This window comes from Acipenser ruthenus, chromosome 3, assembly GCF_902713425.1.
Source record: "Acipenser ruthenus chromosome 3, fAciRut3.2 maternal haplotype, whole genome shotgun sequence".
In the NCBI taxonomy this organism is placed as follows: domain Eukaryota; kingdom Metazoa; phylum Chordata; class Actinopteri; order Acipenseriformes; family Acipenseridae; genus Acipenser; species Acipenser ruthenus.
In genome coordinates, this window is record NC_081191.1 from 95,406,092 (window position 1) to 95,420,518 (window position 14,427).

A 14,427-nucleotide genomic window follows, 5' to 3' on the forward strand; every position below is an offset into this window, starting at 1 on the left:
AGAAACTCTGGGAAGGTAATTAGGTCTTAAAAATTGACTTGACCACTAGATATGAATGATGAGCCTCTATTACAAAGTGATTTATTTAGCCTATTACTTTATAATGGAATGTGACTGTGCGGACTTTAATGTTTCTGCACATAAATCACTATATTATATCTGTGAGGTAGTGAAGAATATTTAAACAACACTGCAAGTTAATGAAATAATTGTGAGAAATGAAGATCATTAACAATGTACCGTACAGGAAAGATATCCAGTTTTACTTCACAGGCAACCAGTACAAATGGGACATATAACTGTAGAACACAACCTTCAGTATAGAACCCAGGACTAGAGGAGATATCGCTTGGGACAGAGGGAAAGAGACACTTCTTCACCCAGAGTGGTGAGGGATGGAATGGGCACCCTGGTTATGTTGGCAGAAACACTTGGATCTTTTGAGACCCAGCTTGACAAAGTTCTATGAATTTTGGCCTCCTCCCATTCGTAAACATTCTTATGTTTAACTACTAATAAGGTACAACTCAGGGTCTTTTATATAAGTGAATCCTTGGAAACATTTCATTAAAATGGGTCTCCTTAAAGATGTGCTGTACCTGTTTCAATGTATCACTGACACTAGCAAAGAGCTCAACCCTTATTTATTTATTTTTTTTAATTGAGCTATTTTCATTTTCTTACAGGTCGACAATCAATATTTATTTTATATAGCGCCTTTCAGAATGGACCACCATCACAAAGTGCTTTACAAGATAGTGAGGAACAATATATAATACAATTAAATACAGTGAAACACAGGGCATAGTACATTAAATACAAACAGTAAAACATTTTTAAAAAATACATTAAATACAGGCATAATACATTAAATACAAGGCTAGGATGTGAATTCTAAACATTGTGGATGCGTGTGTCATACGAATAAGATGGAGTGAAAAACCTGAAATAGGAATTTAGACAACAGCTAATAACAGATATCAGGCTTAAAGAGCATTGAAAGCAAGAGAAAACAAGTGGGTCATGAGCGAAGATAGGTATCCTTTTAGTGGATGTCTAGTCATGCCTTGATGGTGGATGTCTAGTCATCATACCTTGGTGGTGGATGTCTAGTCCTCATGTCTTGATGGTGGATGTCTAGTCATCATGCCTTGATGGTGGATGTCTAGTCATCATGCCTTGATGGTGGATGTCTAGTCATCATGCCTTGGTGGTGGATGTCTAGTCCTCATGTCTTGATGGTGGATGTCTAGTCCTCATGCCTTGATGGTGGATGTCTAGTCATCATGCCTTGATGGTGGATGTCTAGTCATCATGCCTTGATGGTGGATGTCTAGTCATCATGCCTTGATGGTGGATGTCTAGTCATCATGCCTTGATGGTGGATGCCTAGTCATCATGCCTTGATGGTGGATGTCTAGTCATCATGCCTTGATGATTAAGCAAACATTGAACTTGCTATCCGCACATGTGTTATGGCTGTCCTCTGGGCTTATGGGTACAGATGGAAGCTGTGTTTGTCCAATAATCTGGGGGCTCCACAGAAATACAAATAAAAATGTAAACCATTTAAATCAAACATAGGTTTTCATTATGTCAGCATATCAGCGCATTCCACTCTGCAGCTCAAACAGCAAGGTGTCTGGTATCATGATGAGGCCAGTCCAGCTTAGGCTTGAAGGTGAAATTCTTTAGAAGCCAGTCTCTTAAACCAATAACATGTCATTAAAGTTACCTAATATTCATAAGTAACATTAAAATATCCGTAATTGCTTAAAAATGAAACACAATAAATGTATGATCCCGTAATCATTGGTACTCTGCTCTTATTAATCTCATCAACGAAGACGCTAAACCACGACAAGTGTCCCGTCCTGCAAGAATAAAACCACTTTTTACTGGGCCATGTTTTGTGCAATATGTCATTTGTGGTGTCTGCCCTTTATTAAGTAATCCAGTTTAAGCACTAATCCTGGCTTTATACAGTCTCCGCACTAATTAGGTATTGACCGTGACAATGTACGTAATTAATAGAGATCCATCATTTTCACTGACCCAAAGTCACTTTGCATTTCATAGATGCACAGTGATAGGACAGGATGCTCCCAATTTTCATTGAAGTACACAATAGAAATGAAAAGCAGAGGCAGCACTGAAATAGTAGTTTTTATACTGCCCTGTTAAATGCACAACTTTTGTGCTGCAACAAATCCATAATAATAATAATAATAATAATAATAATAATAATAATAATAATAATAATAATAGTTTAAACAAAAACACAAAGGGCTAGGTTTTGCTTAGTAAGGAAAATAAAACAGCAAATGTTACTTATACAACTTTGCTTATTGTAAAAACTTCTATATTAAATAATATGATGCTTGTTAAACTGTTATTTTCATTAAATAAGTATCGATTTATTTTTTAACTGAATCCAAAAGTCAGTACATTTTGATATTATGTTGTATTTATGATCATAAAATAATATTATTGAAACAGTAACAAAAACTCTATTATAACAAAAAGCATAATTGTCTTGGTTAGCATCATCTGCATATTCAAGTATCTCTAGAATCATGTCAAATACACTGAATATTGTTACTAGTTTCTACTCTCCTGTGATTTTTAGTTATTCTAAGACTACCGATTAGGGAATTTGTATGCAATCCAACATTCATTTGAATTTTTGGATGAATTTTATTTGGCTGAATGTATCTCATAGGCTCTACTACCATATGAGAAAAGATCTATATATAGTGCAACAGTGACCTCCAGTGGTTAAATGAATTATTTACATCTAGTTACACCTCTTTTTCCAACAGGTGTCTCTGTTTTGCCACAACAAGAATTCCTACTGTGGATACAGCAAATTAAGATGGGACTCTAAGATTAACTCTTACAATTCTTAACCATATCACACAGCAGGATTAAATGACACTGCAGCATTAACCATCATAACAATCTGCTATTGGCAGTGTTGGTTGCTACACTTGAACTATGGCATCAAAATCTGTGTGAAATGATAAAATGAGTGATGAAGGAGGCATGTTTAGCCTCAGAAATGATGATTTGTGTTCTTACTGTCGTATGCATCTCTATATGAACGGTTATTTGACATTTAATGTAAGAGTATGTTTTTCTTTATATCATTTCTATTCTGTATTTCATTTGACTTTTCCTTGGTGCCTCCAGCCTTGATGTTAGCTTCCCGTCTCTATATTTGTTGGGCTCTTTTACCACAGAGACTGGTTTGGATTCCAGGTAGACGCTAGCGTGTACCTAAGGGTGAAGACGTTGAGTGGAAGCTGGGGCGGGCGTGATTGAGTAACTTTTCTGACAAGTTAACCTTTCCAAATACATTATCAGTGCATTCTCTGTATTTAAAGTATTATGGATTTTCTTGTTGTTACTGCATCTTGTAAAGCGCTTTGTGATGGTGGTCCTCTATGAAAGGCGCTATATAAAATAAAGATTGACATTAGCTGACATTAGATACAGGTCCTCATAAAATGAACAGGCAGTGTATACAATTAACAATGCTAGCTAAAGTCAGGAAGCTTGTCTCTGAAAAATAAAAGGTAGAACAATCTCCCCTTCGTGTCCCTTCCCTTCTGTTTGGAAGAGCTGCTCATTCAATGTCAAGCGACCTCTCTAGCATTGATGAGCTCTACCCAGAAAGCACATCAGTGTTAGATAACAGAGCTGGCTTCATTTCTCACATTCACACAATCTGAGAGCTGGTCTCATCAGTTAGAAATAGTCAGCGCTTCACTGCTGGCACAAGTTAAACTCTCTCTATGCTCCTATTTTTGGTTCACAGCAGTTGAAGGCATCTTTCGCCTGTTTCACCCACAATCCCACTCTAAACTGTCTTTAACATCACCGCAGACAATTGGAAATAAAAAACCTTTGAGGGGATTTGGGTCATTAAAATAACAAAGGCTCATTGTACTTGTCCTTGCAACAGAAGTGGGGCTGTGAAGACAATTACAAATCTACACACAGCTTTACCAGCATGTGTAGGTGTCGCTGTTTCACAATGGATGTAAAGGCACCGCACTCACTGTAAAGCAGTACTTGCCTGTAGAATTTCTAGAGGTCAGCTCTACAGCGCCAGCCCCCGGTGGTTTTCTGGTAATTTCCAGAACATTTCCCCTCCCCCTTCATCTGGTAGTGGTGTAGGGGGAAGTGACGTCTTAAACCTTCAATAACGAAGCCAGCTGGAGTTTCCGGAGGCTCAGAGGAGAAACATTACCAGTGCCGAAGAAAAGCTGGCAAGCATCGGAACCGGAGGAGAACGACACCAAAACCGCACTCCACGGTATTTAGCGTGTCAGGAGGTGAGCGGATTTACAAACACAAAAGGTCGCCGACCGTTACCTGCTTACTGAAGGGCATTAGTGTCGGGGGATATCGCAAGGCAGCAGTTGGGAGTGCAGCTGCCACAATGTTAATATAATAAGTGGATGCATTGCCAACATTGTGATGTTCATCTGTATCACTGTTGTGCTACTGACAGTGTCGCGGCCGTACTGTATTACATAGGTTTGTTACACTAGCCTGTGTAGAGGATGCCGGTAGAATTATAACATTGTATGTTATAGATAACACATTGGGCTTCCACAAGAGAATGTAATTGTTAGAGCTGGAAAAAAAAAAAAACGCCATTCTTTTTTTTAATTTTTTTTTTTTTTTTGTCATGTAAGTTCGTGCCATTGTCAGTGGAGAAGAAATATCGTTACACATGAACGTGATGCATTTATTTCTAGACATTTGTGGAATTTCGCGTATCCCTTTTATTAAACAGCGGCCGGAATACTTAAAGTAAACACAAGCACACGAACACACTCCTTTGTTGCATGCTTCCAACGACAACGATGATCACATGGTATGGTAAAAAAAAAAAAATTGTGGGGGGGGGGGTTGCGGTGTACAGTAGAGTCGCTTGGGTGCTGTTTGGCACTGTACTGTGTGGTGCTTTACGAGACGCATGAGTTAGCCAACATCATTTAACGATTGACTGTAATTTGCTTTAACTTAGACACATATCATTAGCATTCAGATATAAAATAATGTTTACTTTTGAGGTCAACCTTTTATTCCGTTTGTAATTATACAGTACCTTCTGCAGTGGCGCCGAATTCCATTCCATTCATTTGTATTGCATTTTGTTGTTATTCGTTAAATATTTTTAGCGATAAAGCAAGTGAGAGAATAGTGTTATTACAGAGGGGAGTGTTGACAGTATTTCTCCCAGACGCCGGCATAGATGAATCCCCTATATATATATATATATATATATATATAGTCTGCTTGCGGTGTTTAGGAATGTGAATTGCTAATAAAGATGATTTCTGGTTGGTTGTAAACGTACTGATTACTGCGCGTGTTATTAATTTATACTTACCTCTGATAGTAGGACCAAATGTTCTGTTGTTTTTAGATTAAGGACTTACTCTGGTAAATTTTTTCATAATTATGGGGGGCTGCAATCTATGTGAAAGCAGCTGATTTAACCCCCCCATGTCAATTTAATTGTAGGCAGTCAAAACAACAACAAAAGCCCGCACATAAATGTGTACTTCACAGAGGGAGATTTGAGCTCTGTGTCCTGAGGGATAACTACACGGCACTGACCTGCAGGGTCTGGGGATGTGTAGACGCCAGCTCTGTATTAACCCTTCCGCTACTGTGAACATTTTACCTGTTTGTTTAAGGTCTGACTGACACACCGGTAACTTCACTTTCGGCTTGTGTATCAGGGCAATATCCACCGATGGTATACCGTGTTATATATACCTTGATAAACAGCAGAATCTGAAAGATTAAGATAATAACATTTTCACTCTCTGATTAAATATATCCTAAGATTACTTGGTTTCAATGTAAAATGTTTTAAATATACTCAGATTAATCTTTCTTTAGACTTGACCTCATAGGTGTAATTTAGTGATCTGCCTAAAAAAAAAAAACAACCTGTAAAATTCAGTGGTAGCCACAACCCTCAAAGAGTTTTAAAACTGTGTCTGGTTTTGATTTTATACCAACATGTTTGACAGATGCGCAATAATAGATCCGTCAACTCTCTCTATATATGTTATAATATAATGTGTGTTAATTAGTGCTGGGACAAATCTGACATGTATTAGGATACAAAAATCAGATGTACGTGTTCGCTACAAATGACAAAAATACTTTATTTACGGCCTCACCTGAAGTTGCGACAGTTTAAAAAATGGCCACTGAAAGAGCGCCGTGTGTTAGGTGAGATTTAATTTATAAACACAGGATCAACACAGCTACAAGTAAACCTCATGTTATTACTTTATGAAAACGTGTCTGTGGTCACTGTTTACTGTGAAGAAACAGCAATGGCAAGGAATGAAAAAAAGTAAATTTAGTAAAATGCGGTGTCAATTTTATGTACTATTTATTTCGTAAATAAACAAAACAACGTTTAACTTGAACTATTTGGCATCCTTTGTTTTGTAGTTAATTCACTCCTGTGATATATTTCTAGTTTAACTTGTTACACATTGTAACGTCTTGCTGTAAAATAAAGGCAACACACACAGGCCATGCCCCCCTGCCCCTGCTGCTGCGCTGTCTCTGCCTGTGTTCTGAGTAATGTAATGGCTTTTATTACTTTTTGAAAACAAACTAATGTTTCAATTGAGCGACTATCCGAACATGAACATCCTGTGTTTGTCCCAGCATATAAGAAAAGGGAAGAGAGGGTTAAGACTGTACCATTTAATAGTTACATATTCTTAACAATTACCTAATATTTCAAAAATAGTATACTTCATAATTCAGAAAAAATGAAAACAATATTTCTGAAAGGACCGATCTTAGCTTTTAGAAGAGATGCAAATTGATCGTAGCTTTTAGACAGGATGCAAATTTGGCTGACATTTTAGTTCACAGAAAACATAAAGGGATCATAGATACATTAAGGGACATTGAAACCTGTAAACGCACATGCAGAGTATGCAAATATATTGGTAAAGATAAAAGTGAAATAAATATTCAGTCTTAAAAAATCTGTCATGCAAGGATAGCAACCTCGTTATATAAAATAATACAGGACCACCTATCAAATATAAGAAATAAAGTAAACTAGAGTTGCTAGCAACTATAAAGGCTTCCAAGCAGTTATCGTGAAATTTAAGCACATTGATTATTATAGATGAAACGTTATCATCACAACTGTGCTAACTGTGTAAATTTTGGCACAAATATGAGAATACTTTTTAATATTCCCTGAAATTGTCATTAAATCTAAGATGGCTGCCACACCATGTGACCAAAGGCCGCCATATTGACCACAGGACAACATCCCATAGTCCTCTACATCCATGGCAAATTTCGTGCATTTTGGTGCAGCCGATCAGAAGTTATAGGCAGTTTTATATCCAGGTGCGTATGATGATGATGATGTCGTACATCACCGTTTGACCGTAAGGAGAGGTCAGAGGTCACGGGCGATGACATTTTTTCATAGAGCACATATAACTTCCTATACGTGTTCCATTATAACTTTGACCCTGTCGGCACGCCCTAGGAGTTAAAATTTCAACGTAAATTCCAATATGGCCGTCGTGCCGTGTGAGCAATGGGTTTCATTCTTCAGCAGTTATTACTTTCCAACGGTCTGTACAGTTGTGTTGACACTGAAGGGCATAGGTGCAACAGTGTTCTTGTTATGGGTTGCAAAAGTTTTTTTACAATTATCAATATGGCCGCCAAACCATGTGACCAAAATGTATCATTTTCATATCACCAGTACTTCACGTGAGTCTCTATGGTCATATAACGTTTCATGACTGTAGTGTATTGCACCTTGGATTTATGCACGAATGTATGAAAATAGCGCCGTTGTGAAATGGTTATTTGTGTGCCGCGGCCATGTTTTGGAATGAAAAAGCGTTGATTTTACAAACAGTAGAAAGGACCTGGTCATGAAGATGCGTGCCAATTTAGGTGTCGATTGACGTTGCGGTTTAAGACAAGAAGATTGTTGAATTTTTCGAACCAGCCAGCGTAGCGGGCAAATTGTTCAATCAACCGCGATTGAACATATGTTTTTTATAGGCCATTGCTGCACTATCTGCTGCCATTGTCACAGTTCCACCTTAAGTTTTTTTTAAAGGCAAGAGTTTTGAAAAATTCCCCAAATTTCCACGAAATCCAATATGGCTGTTGAACCATGTGACTTTTTCATTCGGGGATGCCAGTCTGGTTGTCCAGCCATAGGCATCTACTTACATATGCGTTTTCATAACTCTGCGATGATGTTTGGGAATAATAATAATAATAATAATAATAATAATAATAATAATAATAATAATAAACACAGCAATAACAATAGACTTTCCCAGCCTTTGTCTTGGAAGCCTAATTAACCAGTAGTTCAGCACTTTACAAGGAACAGACACACCATGGATAAAGTTTGTTGTTTTAGGAAAAATAAAATTAGATAATGCTCAGTACAGAAGAATAAAAGAAAATAAATTGATCTGTAGACTAGATACCATAATGCCTGAAGGTGTAAATAGAAAGGAACAGTAGATCATTACATCATTAACTACATAGTGAATGACATCACAGACGTTGGATTTAAAGAGAAATACACGTGTGGTTACCATGGCATCAATGTTTGTTTTCAAGCACACTTTCCCTTGACAAAGGCATGTTAAACATACCAAAATGTTGGGAAGTTGGCTCTTGCATATTTAATGGTACACTCATGTAAGTATTTAGTTTATTGTACAGTGTATGTATTTGCATATTAACCAATACATTTAAAAAAACATAAACAAATCTGTTTATTATTGGAAGTACACTAAAATTAGCAAAACTGTAAAGCTTTCTATTTGACTCAGATGACAGTTGGAAAGGGAAGAGGCTATGCTATCCGATTGTTTCAGAAAAGAACTGGGAAGAGGGAAAGACGTACATTTTGGCCATTTTGATTCTATGTGAGATAAGATACTGATGAAACTAAGCTTTCAATGAAAAACAATATATCAGATGAAAGAAACAAGATGAGTCATTACTTATGAATTTTTTTTTTTTAATAACAAAATGTTGCATGTAGGTTAATACTGGTTTATTTAACATGTTATAACGAATGCTGATGTTTTGCTGACCTAAGTTAAAAGTTGCTTAGTAGCTCAGAATTAGCTTGTGCAGAAGAGTTCATTTCTTTAAAAAAAAAAAAAGGGATGGAATAGTTTGTTCCCAAGTGTTCCCACGGTGGCTTGAGGTAAAGAGACATCCACAAAGAATGAAGTCATGAGATTGTCCAGTTATGTTTTTTTTTAGTCTGTAAGCTGATTGACAGCAAGGATCACTCGATGAAAATCAAGTAATAGAATATAACTGTATACATCCTACATTTATAAATGTAATGCCATCATAAAAGTAAAACTGAATAAAGATGATGCGGTTATTTTTGTTTTTAATAACCCACAGGAAACATGGGGGTTTTAACCTATTTAACCCTTTGCGGTCCATTTATTAATTGCGCGTCAGGCACGCCAGGTCTAATTAATTTTCACACGCGCAGTTAATTTTACGCGCGCTGTTTAAAAGTAATTTTTTTCAGTCAAACGGGTTTAAAAGGCCCTGCATATCAATAAAGCACTCACTAGGCATCTCCAGCCCCGCCCCACCCTTTCGTTTGCTATAGCGTTCACCTATGTACCTAAATAATAATAATAATAATAGTCGTACATACCGATCGATCATCTCCGGATCACTCGTTTTATCACCAAACTCCTCAATAATGCGATCCAAGTCATTATTTTATTACTATAACATCTCAAAAAAGCTCTGCAAATGTCTATGTTTTCTGTGCGCTGATTCAGTCAGCCAACTTGTTTACTTACGTCCTCCGTTATCTGATACCTGATACCATGTATGACTATTCATGAGATACGCCTTTTTTTTTTTTCGACTTGTCTCTGCTCCTGTCGCTCCCACTCGGCAATTGAATGGTTTTCTCGGCTTTTTCCGGAGAAAAAACGACTAGACACCCATTTATTGCGTTGCTATAATGATGTCGGTCCCAGTCCGACAAAGGACCTGTGAGGAATAATTGCAATGTCGGACCCAGTCCGACAATGGACCGCAAAGGGTTAAGATCTCTTGGCCAATTATTTAACACTAGAATCGCCATGCGTGTCAATTTGATGTTTTAGGATTTAAAATGTAAATTACTCTGCATTGGTGAATGCCATACGGTTGTCCATTCTTGACTTTTCCTAAATATGAGGTAAATACCCAGACAGCTTTTCCAGTGTTAATGCTTTTAATTTTATTTACAGTGGTAGCAATTATTAGAATGCCATGAATTGAGGATAACTCACTTTCCTAGTAATTACTTTATTTTTTCAAAGTTTTTGGTCAAGTTTCGAATAGCTGGTAGCACAAAATGTGGTTTGATTAGACCTAGGACATCTTTCATTGCATAATAAATGTTGTCCTGATCTCCAACTGTCGGTCAGTAGAATCTGTCTTTGCCTAATTTGTTCATACATTTGACTTCGCTGCAATTACCCATAGCACACAACACACCATTGGCCTACAAGATCATCAGCTAGCTCTTGAATGGGTGTGATTTATGTCTGCTTCCGCTTCATTTTCCAAATGACACACAGCTGGTTGTTGAGTCATTTGAACTGTTACAGGTGAATAACAGGTGCAAAGCTCAGGCATCTTACAATAGCACGACAAAACTCTGGTTTATAACCCCCGCTTCACATGTGAAAATCTGATGCATTTTCATTGTACCCTTCACAGGTTTAAGAGGACTCGCAGGCATTTGTTCTTTGCTGTTGCTAATGTCTTCTGTAGTGATGACATCCATAGCAACACTTGTGCGTGGTTGAACTTTTTGATTAAAGCTCCTTTTGCGTCTTCAATATCCTCTTTCTCTGCCACAATTCTGTCCTCTGTGGACTTGATTGTGCCTCCAACACCGTCATGAGGACATTTTCAATGGGCCACATCCATGAAATTCCAGTACACTTGTACAAAGCCGCGGAGGAAAGGCAAAGTCGAAAGCAAGTAAAAGTTTCCTTTGTTCCTGTACTGGGTAGTTGGTTCATCACTCCAGAAATGTAGAATTTTCACCTTGGGGAAACTCTTTCTGCAACCATTTTAAGACTGGTGTCATATGAGCCCAGATGGCCACTTCACAATGACGAAGATCTTCACTGTGCAGAAGCATTTCTTAAACCGCTTATCTCCTACATAGACTACCACTGTATGGCATGACACCTGTTTGTGGGATGCGCCAAAATGAGCACCTTGAATCTGACTATTAGATTTGCAAATGTAATTTTCTGAGAAATCAACAAGAATTACAGCTTTGTTTACTGTGAGGTTTACTTTCAGTTGTTTCTTCATTTTGAACTGATTGTGAATATTGAATTTGCTGCTTCCTTATTTGTAGCGCATATTAGTTCTTCCAGCTTTCCCTGTGCTGTATGCTTGAATGTTGTAGTCACAGATTTGCTTTCTCCATTCTTGGTTTCTTTGAGCTCTTTTTGTGCAGTCTGTTCTTTCCAGATTATTTCTGTCATTGTTAGGTCTTAAATGCTAGGATTTGTTTCACACTTGCCAGCTGACTTCAAAGCACCTCTTAACATTTGTGGATAGTGTATCTGAGTTTGATCAATTCTGTATGGCAGGCAATGACCTTGAGTAGATCATTTCATTTGAAACGATGTCGGAAATGTTCTTTTTGCATCCACTCCAAATTCTGAAGATAAATCTTATTCTTTTATAATAATGTATTTATATACTTTACTGTAACACCATTCCTCCAATACTGTACCTTAGGTGTCAGTTCTCCAATGTGTTTATTGTACCCCTCTGGGCATGCATGTCCTTAGTGACTATAGTGAAAGCATCTGTGTGGATATGCAGTATGTGACGTTGCAGAGAGTTTTTCATGCATGTATTGCAGGTGTCTCTAACCCTGGTTCTAGAGCCATTGGGTCTTCTCGTTTCCATTCCAACCAATTTCTCAATTACGTAATTGACCCAGTTATTTGCTTAGTTATTCAAGACTAACAGGTGTTCCAGACCTTTAGCCATTGATGTAAAGACACCTATAAAACTTGTAGGATTGACGCTCTCCAGGACCAGAGTTGGAGATCCCTGCTCTAGATCAAGGGTCTCCAACCGTGGTCCTGGAGAGTCCCTATCCAGCAGAATCCAGAAGCCCCAGTAGCTCTCCAGGACCAGGTTTGGAGACCCCTGATCTAGAGAATTCAATTATGATGAAACTTGTTAAGAAGAATTAGCATTTGGGGGTATATGGAAGCATCTGTCTCTCCGTCTGTCATTTTTATGTGTAATGGTAACTGCTTGTTTTTCTCCTGCTGTCAGGGGGATGTATGGTACTGACCAATTTGTTTTGTTTTATTAGTTATTTACTTTATTTTATTTTTTTAGGAACTAGACACACTGTATGCTGCTTACACCAGCTTAAAGGATTGCAAGTCATCTATATCCAGATAAAAATGTAAGTAAATGAATCTGTATGTAATGTATAGAAATAATATTTAAAGCGGATAACATTGAGGATGTGAAGTCGGCATTTCAAATCAGCCTTAGTATGTGTCAATTGCACTTGTGCTGTATCCGCTATATTTAAACAAAAAATATAAAGTTATATTTACTGTCCAACCTTGCCTTGATTATTTTCTCGACTGATTCATATATTAAATATGTACTGCAGCCACAGTGGAAAATTAAATGACTATTGTTACCTCCAGGGTGCAATGTCGTCCTCAGCCTGTAACTGTGACCCTCTTCTCCAGTCCATATATTCTCTCTCTCTCTCTCTCTCTCTCTCTCTCTCTCTCTCTCTCTCTCTCTCTCTCTCTCTCTCTCTCTCTCTCTCTCTCTCTCTCTCTCTCTCTCTCTCATATTTCAGTCATTACCCTTGACTGATTCCTTGGGAATGCTTTGTGTTTGTTCCCATTTATAGTAAAACTCCCATTTATAGTATTTCTAAGACAAATAGAAAACTTTAAAGTTTTGCTGATTTTTGAATGTGTTGAATGTGTGAAACAGATTTGTCATGGTTTTTTTTTTTTTTTAATGTATTGGTTAACATATGAAAATACACTGTACAGTAAACTAAATACATACTGGTACATTAGTGTTCTGTTAAAAAAAAACAAAAAAACTTAAACCTTATTTGAATGAATTGCTTGATTTGCAGTTCAGACACATCCACAGCGCTGGCCTTAAAGCTACACCATTAAGATAATATTAGCAAGTCACACTTTTGAGAATATGTCAAGTGATGCAGCTGTGTTTTCCATTCTTGTCACATCCTTATCATGACCATTTAATGGGCAACTACAAAAAATAATTCAGTAAAATAAAACCTGTCTATATATAGCACTTTTGTCTAATGTAGTTAACAGTGATTGCTTAATTCATTAAGGGAGTCCTTGTGTGTGGTTACAGAGTTCCATTTTGTGTGCCAATGTCCCATCCATAATGCTGGAACTGCCCCCATGTTCTACATGTAATGAGACTGGCAATGCTGTGGAGTGTTACAAGGTTATAATGGAAGCCCAGAGCCGACACATTGTTTGAATGAGGGAGTTTCATTAATACAGAGGAACACAGTGCCGCAACAATGTCCTTATCACTTTTGGGTTATACTACACCTTTTTAAAGTTATGAGAGCAGGGCTTGAGCATCCCAGTGAAGCGTTTCTTCAGTAAGCAGTGGTTTCAGAGCAGGTATTGCAGTGTCACCGTTTCCGATATTGAGCTAGAGCAGAACGGCTGACCTCCATTGAAAGCAGTGGGAGAGCAGTGTCCGGTTGCTGTATAATCGAGGATTCAGTAAAGCTTCTTGTGCAGGCCTGCAGGTGTGAGAAAGATATGCAGTACAATTTACTGATGCCGAGACCTCGTCAGGGACTGCTGGCAAACATGTAATGGCATTTAAAGACACTCTTCAATAACAAGCTTCTGCTATACCACTGCGGCTAGCAGCAGCTGTCTGAGCGGAGGGAGTCTTCTTTTGTTGCAGCTGTTTTCCAAGGCTGATGAAGGGCTGAATGTTTCTTTTTTAAAACATTGATGTTTTTAAAAGACAAATGTAAACTGATTTATGTGTGAAATGTTTCCTTTGACAGATAAAGCCCAGCATACACAAGGAAACATGTTTCCAGACAAAATGTTTCCTCGTGTTTGCTGGATTTTTCTGTATTTCCCGCAGTAGACCAGGGTTCTACTTCGAGAAACATTTTGCCCTTTGCCAATTAGGAGAGACTCTGTGAGCCTGAGTCATCAACCATGTGACTATGCAAGATGGTGACTTCTACAGGAGATGGCATGGTTTGGAATCCTGCTACAATCAATTGTTTTATTGATATGTATGCTGATG

General features: G+C 37.8%; 1 protein-coding gene across 5 annotated transcripts in view; it reads left to right on the forward strand.

The window, feature by feature from the left end:
- Positions 1–4,151: 4,151 nt before the first annotated feature.
- The window catches only part of LOC117394384 (dnaJ homolog subfamily B member 6-like), a 55,986-nt gene continuing 45,710 nt past the window's right edge, over positions 4,152–14,427 (forward strand). The window contains exons 1-2 of one of the 5 annotated variants that reach the window (XM_059019195.1): positions 4,152–4,340; positions 12,469–12,538. The gene's annotated coding sequence lies outside the window, so the exon portion shown is untranslated. The remainder of the gene's footprint in view (positions 4,341–12,468; positions 12,539–14,427) is intronic. The other 4 variants (XM_059019177.1, XM_033992600.3, XM_033992603.3 and 1 more) reach the window with 4 other exon arrangements.